Source organism: Myodes glareolus, chromosome 17, assembly GCF_982192425.1.
Source record: "Myodes glareolus chromosome 17, mMyoGla1.1, whole genome shotgun sequence".
NCBI lineage: Eukaryota > Metazoa > Chordata > Mammalia > Rodentia > Cricetidae > Myodes > Myodes glareolus.
In genome coordinates this window covers 5,151,261-5,162,771 of record NC_142042.1, presented here as the reverse complement: position 1 = coordinate 5,162,771, position 11,511 = coordinate 5,151,261, and the positions used below count along the sequence as shown (strand labels likewise).

The following is an 11,511-nucleotide window of genomic DNA, read 5'->3' as shown; positions in this document are numbered from 1 at the left end:
ACGAATCCTTGTACTTTGTGACTTCTATGTATAAGGTGGCTTCCAAGGCTGGACTAGAGCGAAGGAATGCCCGTGCTTCCGAAATTCTCAAATATCCTCTCTGTCTTGCCTGTAGCGTTCTCACACACACCAAAGCCTGGGAACGGTATGTGGATTCCATTGTGAGACAAATGCTCAGAATTATAAGATTAATCTTTCAGTAATAATAAAAATAATAGTAACAACAACAACAATAGATTTTCCCGGAAAATGGTCTTCTAATAGTTGTAATAGAACATTCCAGCAAAGAAAGCCTTCCACTGAATGGTCTGTAGGTCTGATTAACTCTTTAGACCTCCCATTGTGGAGAGATTAGAATGTTCCAGGTCCAGAGCCAACATTATCTGGGCATTTGTAGACCCCTTAGTAGCCATTTATTGCCCACCTGTGTGTGTGATCTAACAGCCTTGTGACCCTAAGGTAAATCCTGTAGAATGTACACACACACCTGCCTCCCGTCAGTCAAGAGGCTAAGAGTGCTGTCAGATAACGTCTGAAACCTATCGTGGACACTGAGGCCCTTTTAAAGTATGCTGATCCACGGAGGACTTTCTCTGTTCTACTTCCATTAAACTTCTTAACATTGCTACTGAGCTGGAATATGTGCTCCGTCCCCAGACAGATGTTTTGGAAAGCATGCCCCTGTCTCTGGCACAGTCTGCTCACTTCACATGATCTGTACATTCTCCCTCAGACAGGGATGCTGTGGCTTGGCTAACACACAGAATTTGAGTGGTTAACACACTTACGTAGAGTTTATCAGGAGTTAGACCCGAAGTTAAGAAGAGAGATACACCTGAAGGCACCAACCAAACTTTTATCCTCTTAAGCCAAAGTGAGGAGTTGAAACTTTCGGGTAAGAATGGTTTTTAAGAGCTTGAGATGAGTAATTTGAACATAGTACCCAACTCTGAGTATTCATACAACACACTGTCTTGTGAGGTCCTTGTCACACTTGTCTGAACTCTTATTCTCCACTGTCATTTAGCATCCAGTTATAGTCAGTATGTTCATTTCTCCGGTGTCTTTACAAGTCATTTGTTTTCAACGCAGAATTCTATAAATGGTTTCCCATCTCAGGTTGCTTCTAATCTCTTTAAAAAGTCTAATCAATCTCCTCTCGACAATATTATATTTTTTAAAAAATAAGTTTATTTATATCTATGTATTTCTATGCACACTGAGACCAAAAGAGACTATCAGATTTCCTAGAACCAGAGTTACAGATGTTGCAAGCCTCTGACCATGTGTGCTGGGACCCAAACATAGGTCTTCTGCAAGAGCGGTACACGCTCTTAACTGCTGAGCATCTCTTCAGCCCCCCCACCTTTGTTTTCCTTTAAGACGTCAAGCCACTTATTTTGAAACATGCCCCATGTTGTGTATTCATTGTGTGTCGCTGGACCTTGTATGCGCTTCACATTGCAAGCTACCAGAGGATCGAGCGCTTCCTGTGCCGTTCATGTGGCTTGACATTCGGAAGCATTGAATGTCACTTTTGTCCCTGATGATAAGTTTAGTGATTTGACAAAAGTGGTGACATGCTAGTTCATTCTGTGGCAAGAGCTCCTTTCCCCTTGACTAGTCAGAAGTAAGAAATAGGTTCCCTGCCTCAAGATAATAGGTTTCTCTGCCGATTCAGTAAGCCAGAGAAGTCGAATTTAAGAAGTATAACCCCTGTCGAGCAAAGCAACTCCCAGGCCGATTCACTGATCTCAGAGATCAATGACAGGGAAGTTGTGTAAGGCCAGGAGGTTTTATAGGTGACATGTTTATGATGATGTGTCAAAAGCCAAGCGTTTAGGCGGGACCGTGGGCAGCATCAGGGGAGGAACCTGCAGTGGCCTCCAAGTATGCAGAGCTGGGCTTTTGGTACCTTTCGCTTGTTCAGAGACTCAGAGCAGATGAGCTTGGAGAGAGAGAGAGAGAGAGAGAGAGAGAGAGAGAGAGAGAGGGAGGAGAATGATGCTTCAACTACACAGTAACCACAGAGCTATGTCCCTAGCAAGAGTAATATTTATACCCATTCAAATGCAAAGTATGTACATCTGCAGAAACTGATAAGGAGAATTTAAGCACAGTGGTAGGACAGTTATGAATATGAGCATCCAAGGTGGGCCTCAAGCCTATAATCCTAGCACTCCAGGGGCATGGGTTGGTTCAAAGGCAGCCAGTTGTTAAGGCCAACAGTCCCAGCTAATCAGGGATATGAGGTAAGAGGTTGCAAAGTTCAAGGCCTGGACAACAAAACAAGTTGAAGGCAAGTCTGGGCCACTTGACAAGACCTGTGTATCAAACATAAAAATTACAAGACAGCCCAAGGACATAGCTCGCTGGTAGAGCGCTTGCCTAACATGAATGCAGAATTAGGTTCAAGTCCCACTGATGCTTAAAGGAAAGAGAGGAGAGAGCTGAGAACAGACTGCACCTCCAGTCTTCGTAATTGATGCCACTGTTGACCTTGCCAATGATCGGTAAAGCTGCTGTCTGTAGAGCAAAGGTCACACTTCAAAACTGTTCACTCTGTCTTGAGCACTAGATTTAGCTGGAACTCATGCTTAGTGACATTTTTTTCTTCCTTGTCTTTTATTTAACATGTACAAGGCCCTTAGTTTGACCCCTAGAAAAATAAAACAATACCCTTCCCTTAGATGTGAGGAATATACTTTTCTTTTCAGCTGGACTCTTGAGGTATAATCCCTTGAAACCAAGCATTGGTTTTTGCTCCTTTGTTTCTATTTTGTTTTTATTGAGACAGGATGCTTTGAAGCCATGGCTGGCTTTGAACCACTGGCTCTGCAACCTCTGCCTCCTGGCTGCTAGGATTGTAGGCATGAACTACCCACCAAAAAGAGAACCTGGTTTGACTCTCTTTTTAAAAACATTTACAAGTACACAAATTTGAACTCTTCAGTTTCTCCGAGTAAGATTGAAGTATGGATTCAGAGTTTGGTTTGGACCACAATGGGTGAAGAAGCTGCAATGCCACCAGGTGAAAAACCAGACTTCACTGTGCACTGAATCTCTGAAGCCAGAAACACAGCAGAGTCAGAGTGGGGTTCCTTGGGTTCTGGGAACTGAAGGAGAGATAGAAGAGCATCCACAGGGGCAGCTTAGACATACTTTGCTTAGCAAATATGGCTGTTGGCGGAGGCTGCCTGTTCGTTCCCAGCCACTCAGAACGAAATAAGCACACAGAAACTGTATTAATTAAAAACACTTGACCTATTAGCTTATGTATATTTCTAGCTAGTTCTTATATCTTAAATTAACCTATCTCTATTAATTTGTGCATCACTACGAGGTCGTGGCCTGCCAGCAAGGTTCCACAGGCATCTGTCTCCTGCAGCGGCTACATGGCTTCTCGCTAAGTCCACCTTCTTTCTCCCAGCGTTCAGTTTAGTTTTCCCTGCCTAACTATATTCTGCTCTGTCGCAGGTCAAAGCAGCTTCTTTATTAACCAGTGATATTCACAGCACACAGAGGGGAATCCCACATCATACTTCCTATGGAAGAGACCCTCAGGAGGTCAAAGCCAGGACACACCTAGAACTGGAGAGAAAGGATTAAATCTTAGGCAGAGCTGAGCTAACTGAAGACCCAGGGGAGACAGACACTTACATTCACATCACTCTAGAGTTTAAAGTATCAGACGTTCAAGGTCGTCCTCGGTGCATAGCAAATTTGAGGCTAGTTTGGGTTACATGAGACCCTGTTTCCATCCCCCTCCCCTCCAAAAAGAATAGACTTGTCAGTTAAATTCAGCAAGTAAAATTCCCGTGACCTACTAGTGTTTCCTACAGTAATGCAGAAGTGACCACATGTACCCAAGTCCTTGATTGGAACTATGGCTACATTATCAGATTAAAGGTAGTTTACTATTCCTCCATGGAACATAGGTCGCACATCTGTGACTCCTGAGAGTTAGTGCTGGACTCTTAGCAACTAGGAAGACAAGTACATTTTCCTACCCAAACTGAAAACCTAAGGCAGCAAATCTGAAACAACGTTGAGACAGAAGTATTGCTACTGAGTTTGAAGCAAGGTAAAGCTACCCGCTGTTAATTCTGTTTGGATTTGGGGAATTCCAGGTCATGTAATATACTAAGAAAAAGTAGCAAAGGCTGTAGAAATTGGAAATAAAGAGGACACAGGGTGCAGTGCAGTCAGTAGAGTGTTTACCTTGGTGTCCCGGAGGCCCCAGTCCAATCCACAGCACTGTTGGCTGTTGTAGTTCATGACTATAATCCCATCACCTGGGAGGTTGAGGCAGGAGGATATTCCTGGTGTCCTGGAGGCCCCAGTCCAATCCACAGCACTGTTGGCTATTGTAGCTCATGCCTATAATGCCATCACCTAGGAGGTTGAGGCAGGAGGATATTCCTGGTGTCCTGGAGGCCCCAGTCCAATCCACAGCACTGTTGGCTGTTGTAGTTCATGACTATAATCCCATCACCTGGGAGGTTTGCTGTAGATGGAAAAGCATAGCCCCCTCCACGTGTGGTTCCTGAGATGCAGGAAGCAATTCCCTCCAGGCAACCCAGTGGCAGCTAAAAGAGCATGCTACTTGAGGGCCAAGGAGAAGACACCTAAGTGTCCCGAGGACCGCTTCTATGGCGTCTGCATACGCATTTGACAATGTTACAGATGATTCTGGCTATAGCAACTCTACTAGTGTATTTGTTTTAATAAAAAGTATAACCTCTTCAAGAGCATTGAGTCTATCCTTAAACCCTCTATCTATTTGCTCCTGGATCATTAAAGCAACACTGACATTTTTGAATAATCAATATGACGGGCAGTATGTACCTCTTTAACTTAGGATGTAGCTGATAATGCTATTCCTATGAGTGCAGTGATGCCCAAAATAAGAGCAGCTACAAAACACTTAATGCGCTTAAGAGCCAGAGAGACTTGGTGCATAGCCTCTATCCCAGGAATTGAAAACCAGGTACCATTTATAGCTACGGGCAAAAACAGATGAGGAGGTTGTCACAAGATGACATAGTGTTCTTAGAGGCAATCGTAAGACAGAGAGAACATAGTTAATACAATGAACATGAAAGACCTTGTTAATGTCAGCTCCACGAAGCAAGTCTCCTGAAGTACCAGAAGATAGACTGGGGAAGGGAGCTGCCACACAGGCTGAGACTGGAGCAGAGGACTTTCCAGGGAGTCAGGAAGAGACGTTTGTCGCTGCTGGCGAAGTTGGCCCTGCGGTTTGGACAGGACTTTCTCCTTTGCTTTGCTATCAGTTTCAGTGCAGGGTCTGGTGAGAGGGTCTGGAATCCAGATTGGTGACTCGGAAACCTGTGGGAAAACACGAGCAAAGCCTCTGCCGGAGGAAAGCAAACTATCTGACCCTTTCTATTGCGAGGAGAGAACTTCCATCCAGTGTACCAAAGGAAAGGCTGAACCTGCGGGTTCCAATGACGCTGCATTGCAGATAGCCTCTCATTTTTATTATGAAAATTTAAAACAAATAAGGAATGTGATAGGATATGATGAGGTGAGGCATAAGTCAAATCCCCTGCTGTTAATTTTTGTATTGGGGTTTTTAGTAACTGATTTGAGTGCTCTATTATAGCCTGTCCCTGAGGATTGTAAGGAATTCCAGTAGCATGTTTAAGGGAGAACTGAGCACAAATATGTGCAAAGGATTTTGACGTGTAGGCTGGACCATTGTCTGTTTTAAGTTTTGGCATTCTCATAAAAGCAAAAGTAGCAGCACATCTTTAAAAGCTTCACCAGTGTGGGCGATTGCAAAAGTAAGCCAGAGAACGTATCTACACGGACATGAACAGAAGAGAGTTTACCAAAGGATGGACTGTGAGTAACATCCATTATCACAGTATCCCTGACTGCAAACCTCTGGGGTTCACACCCATTTGGGGCAAAGAAAGGGTATCAGGACAATGGAAACAGTTTTTGACAATCTGACGTGCTGCCTCTAGAGTTAATTTAAATTGGTAGCATTGTGCCTGCGGATTCTGATGATGAAGTGCATGTGAAGACCGAGCTTCAGAAACAGGACCTAAAACCACAACATGGGTCAATAGATCTGCAGCACGGTGACCCTCCACCAAGGGTCCAGGCAGTTGTGTGTTAGCCTGGAAATGACCAATAAAATACAAAGCCAGTCTGTTTTGGACTAACTCCTATAATTGAAGTAAAAGATCATTTATAGAAGTTTTGTCATAGTTGATAAATGTAGTTTTGATAGCAGGAAATAACCTGAAAACATAATGTGAGTCAGTATAAAGGTTAAAAAGGTTGAATATAAAACCAGAAGGCTCGAATTATTGGATAAATCTCCACCTTCTGAGCAGAAGAAAAATTTGTTTGAAAAGTCTGTGAGGTGGTTGCAGAAAAAAAGAACTACCTTTCCACTTGAGGACCCAGCAGAGAGTGTAACAGCATTTTCCAAAGGCGTAGCAGAATACACTGAAGGAAAAATAATAGCTTGCAAATTCAAAAATTGCAACAATGGATGAGCAGGGAGATGAGGCGAGATCTGCCCGGAATAAGCTCCAAAAGCGAAAGCAAAGTTACCGGAGGCATTCAAGAGCCAATCAAATGGCATGGATGTCTAGGGCAGTATAATCAACCAAAATCCCTACCCATAATTTCCTTAAAGCGTTTCCTCCCCTTTATGTTTTAATTAAGCGGGGATTCCCCCATTGAGGGTGGCCACAAAGGCCATGCCCTGAGCCACTGAAGGTGAAAAGTCAGAGCAAAGACAAGTCATCCTGAGAGATATTTTTGTCTAGCTTTAACAGAGTCTGGCAAGTCCTGTTTGTGTTTTCAAAGGCCAGTTGTTTTTAAAATTATCTCCATGGCATTGGGGTCAGAAACAGATCTTTCAACATCAATTAGTCAAGCCACAAAATCAGCATGCGGCTATCAGCTCCTTGTTCTATCGAGGACCACGGAGTAGGGTGAAGCGTCATTGGAGGACAAAAGTCTCCAAGCATGAACAGTTGTAACCATTTCCTTTAAAGCTGCCATGGGTATTTTAATCTGCCGGTCCATTGGAGCCCATTTTCCTGTTCCTGTATACATGGGGAACCCCTTGTCCTCAAACTTTTTGGTTTAATATCTTTTGTAGACAAAAGAGCATGAATTTCATCATCATTACCTGCTCTCCAGAGTAAAAATTGCCCCCCTGGCAAGCATGGTCTAGCAAGGACAGACCAGTCAGTAGGGAATGGATGCTCCCACTGACTTTACCAATCAAGGAAGGAACATATGGAGAAGTTGGTCCATACTCGGCACACCCATCTTTTAGTGTTTTAATGAGTTTGTAAGGAATAGGCTCCCATTTTGCCTCGTTATTTACCCCAAGTGCTACTGGTCTTTTAAGAACTTGTTTTATATATATGAGTTTTAGATGATTTAGCTTGGCCCATTGTTACCTACTCTTTTTTTTTTTTTGTCTTAATCTTTGACCGAGAGGACCACATAATTTTTTTGAGTAGGATCTTACCAGACCGTGAAGTGAAGGAGCACTTAACCAATATGATTTGAGCCCCACCACATTGGGGGCCAGTCGCTGGTGACCAGCCTCTGCAGAGAAGTGGGTCTTGAGTCTGGGTGTCTGGAAGGCAAAGAGAATACACAAACACAGGGTTCTGATGCAAGCTAATGACTATCAGCTGCAGGGCCGGTTCCTCTACCTCTCTCTCTCTCTCGCTCTCTCTCTCTCTCTCTGTCTCTGTCTCTGTCTCTTGTCTCTCTCTGTCTCTCTGTTCTTCTCTCTCTCTCTCTCACACACACACACTCTTTCTGTCCTGAGCTTTAAACCGCAGTCTTTTATTATAAATTTTATATAAGGAAAATGATTTTTTTTTGTGTGTGTGGCCTACAGGTAAGTTCTGGCAGGTCCTTCTCCTTCGACAGCTACATGGTATCTCTTTGACTCTGCCCACTCTCTCTCTCTATCACTTCCACCAACAGGAGGGCCTGAGATAGGATCCCAGCAGTGGTAGAATCGTTCAAGCTCATGGGACAATCAGTAAGCTCTGGTTTCAGGAGCTATCCTGTCTTGAAGGAAAAAGTAGACAAAGTTGTCGAAAGTTCTGATACTGACCTCTGTCCTCCAGACATGGCTGTGCACACAAAAGTGTCAAAGTCATCCTCAGCTACACAGCAGTTTGAGACAGCTGGGACTCTGTGAGGCTATTTCAAAAAAGAAGAAAGGATTTCTTTAAACCCTGCAGCTGTGTTACTTTGTTACCAGAGGACATAGGCTGCATCCTGCTGTGGGGGAAGCTAAGAAACGTGAACATTTTCACTGCAGCATTTAGAGAAAGAACATTGTTGCAAGAAAAATTATAACACAGCCAGAAAATGACAGTCTAGATGGTTAAAGCCTGTGAGCTAAGGTACCAAATGTTGTCCATTTCTAGTGTTTAGATGGCTCCCGAGGTCTTTAGAGCTCTGTCTGCACTTTGTGGCTGTTTCTTGGATTATAATTACAAAACAGCATTGCTGTGACGAGACACCATGACCACACAACTCTTATAAAGGAAACATTTAATTGAGGTGGCAGCTTACTGCTTCAGAGGTTCGATGCATTGCCATCATAGTGTGACATTCATGTGCAGGCAGGCATGGTGCTGGAGTAGCAGCTGAGAGTCCTGCATCTTGCAGGCAACAGAAAGTTAACTGAAACACTGGGCAGTACCCTGAGTATAGGGAACCTCAAAGCCCACCTCCACAGGGACACATTACTCTAACAAGGCCATATCCAATCTTACAAAGCCACACCTCTTAGTAGTGCCACTCTATGAGAGGATGGGCCCAATTGCATTCAAACTGTCACACCGATTCAGCTACACTGACTGGCGAGTTGTAGGATTCTTCCTCTTGTTGCCCTACCCCATCTCTGGAATTACAGACCCAAGTCAGTGCACTCACTTTTTATGTGGGTGTCATGGATCCCAACTTAGGTCTTCATAGCTGTATGGCAAAGACTTGGTGATCGAGCCAACTCCCCAGTCCCCAAGAATTGCAAGTTTGAGGCCAAACTGGGCTATATAGCAAGACTGTGTTTCAAGACAGAAACAAAACAACAGAACAAAACCAAAACCAAAATTTTAGGTGGACCAGACTTTCCATAGACACCTGCTACTACTAACTACCTAACTGAGCAACTAGAGTTTGATAATTTTGAACTCATTGACCAATATTCACCCTCAAGGCGTAATTCCACTAAGATTCACTCACATGGTTATCTTCTGTTAGCATTTTGAATCTGAGAAAAGCTAAGCATTTTCTGTGTGTGGCAATAAATTGTTATGAAACCAGACTTTGATCCTTCTTGTTCTAACTACATAATCAACTATCAGGCTATATCACATTTTTTTCAAGAACACAAGCCTGAAAGAGCCAGGTACTCTACTTAACAGGGACTTTCTTCTAAGTCAGTGATTCTTAACCTTCCTAATGCTGCGACCCTCTAACACAGTTCTTCACGTTGAGGTGATCCCTAACTGTAAATTATTGTGTTGCTACTTCATAACTGTATTTTGCTGCTGTTATGAACCATGTTGTAAATAACTGATACGCAGAATATCTGATATGAAACTCCTGAGAAAAGGTCATTCAACTCGCAAAGGGGTCACAACCCACAGACTGAGAACTTGTGTTCTAAGATCTCAGAGAGATGGCCTTGCCCTTTCAGCAATACCATTCTCCTAGGAGGTCGTCATGTTGATGCCATTGTCTACCCGGTCACCTGCCTTCTCTTACTTCTCCTAGGAGGTCGTCGTATGGATGCCATTGTCTACCCGGTCACCTGCCTTCTCTTTCTTCTCCTCGGAGGTCGTCATGTTGATGCCATTGTCTACCGGTCACCTGCCTTCTCTTTTTTCTCCTAGGAGGTCGTCGTATGGATGCCATTGTCTACCCGGTCACCTGCCTTCTCTTACTTCTCCTGGGAGGTCGTTGTATTGATGCCATTGTCTACCCGGTCACCTGCCTTCTCTTACTTCTCCTGGGAGGTTGTTGTATTGATGCCATTGTCTACCCGGTCACCTGCCTTCTCTTACTTCTCCTAGGAGGTCACCACACTGATGCAGAATTCAGCGTACAGGCTCAGCTGTACACTGTGCGCTACAGCTCAGAGCTGCTGGACTCGAGAGCCTCTGCCTCCCCAGCAGCTGGGGCTGCAGTCATATACCACCATCCCTGGTTCTGTTTAACTTCCCTAGATGTCCCCATGATACCTTCTCTTGGAGGAAATGAAGGGAAGGCAGACCGGCTGCTACAATGCCTTCTTATCAGATTCGGCAGCAAGCTTGTCTTGCAGTCCTGTGACATCCATGCGTTACAAAACCGTTTTAGTAGTAAAGCTAAAAACAACAAGCAACAGTCTATCACACCTGTTTGGACCTATTTCATCTATTCATGCAACCTGTATACCAATTTCGTGTTTCAAAAGCCAAAGCTTCTCGTTTGAACCTTGGGGATTTGGAGTATTAGCACTCTTTACAGTGTTGAAGTTGTCACTGATGAGCAAGCAATCGTAGCTGTGGATTTCTGGGTGGGTCCCTGTCCGGCGCTCGGCCTCGCCAGCAAGAACGACGCGGGGCACTTAGGATTCTTCTGCAGTAAAGCTTTAATGCGTCTTGAGAGGGAGAGCATAAGCTTACATTGTGGAGACCCAGAATGAGGGGAACCCAGTCCTTATAAAGGAAACAGTCCTCGCTTCTGACGTGTCACTCTTGGATTGGTCTGCTGCCCATTATCCCAGATGATGCCTCGGAAGTAGGCAGGGACGCAGCAGTAGAGAGTTACCAAGCACATGCGCTGGGATTAAAGGCGTGTGCTACATCACCTTGAACTCACAGAGATCTGCCTGTCTCTGCCTCCCAGGCATTGGGACCAAAGGCGTGTACTACCACGCCTTGAGGTCACAGAGGTCAATCTGCCTCTGCCTCCCAGGCATCAGGACTAAAGGCGTGTACCGCCACACCTTGAGGTCACAGAGGTCAATCTCTACCTTTGTTCCTTGAAGCAATGGAGAATGTGGTTGCGGCCCGCCACAGGTCCCTTCTGTGAGAACCTGAAAAGTCCCCTTTTGCCACTGACTAAGAAATAGGCATGGGGTTCCTACGAATTCTCCAGCTGCATCCATTGACAAGAGGATGGCAATGACATTGGGTAACTGGGATCTAATAGCTATTGTCATGTTAAAACGGCATACAGCTGGATCTCAGTAGTTTTATGAGTAACAATTATCATAAATATTCATTGAACTCTGACTCTCTGACAGACACTGTTCTCAATGATTATATGTGTATGTTGGGTGTTCTTTGGTTTGTATGTGTGTCTGTGTTTGAATTTGTGTGTCCACATGCATGTGTGGGCACGTATGCACAGATGTGTGGTGGTGAGGGGCTAATGTCAGTGCGACTGGCTTCAGTCTCATTTCCACAGAGCTGGGATTTCAGGTGTGTGCTGCCATGC

The 11,511-nt window shown here is 44.4% G+C and overlaps 1 long non-coding RNA gene across 1 annotated transcript; it reads left to right on the top strand.

The window, feature by feature from the left end:
• Positions 1 to 2,930: 2,930 nt before the first annotated feature.
• LOC146891151 (uncharacterized) lies at positions 2,931 to 11,306 on the top strand. The gene is made up of 2 exons (XR_015735275.1): positions 2,931 to 3,031; positions 9,802 to 11,306. It is a non-coding gene; the product is annotated as an uncharacterized LOC146891151 (long non-coding RNA).
• Positions 11,307 to 11,511: the final 205 nt, after the last annotated feature.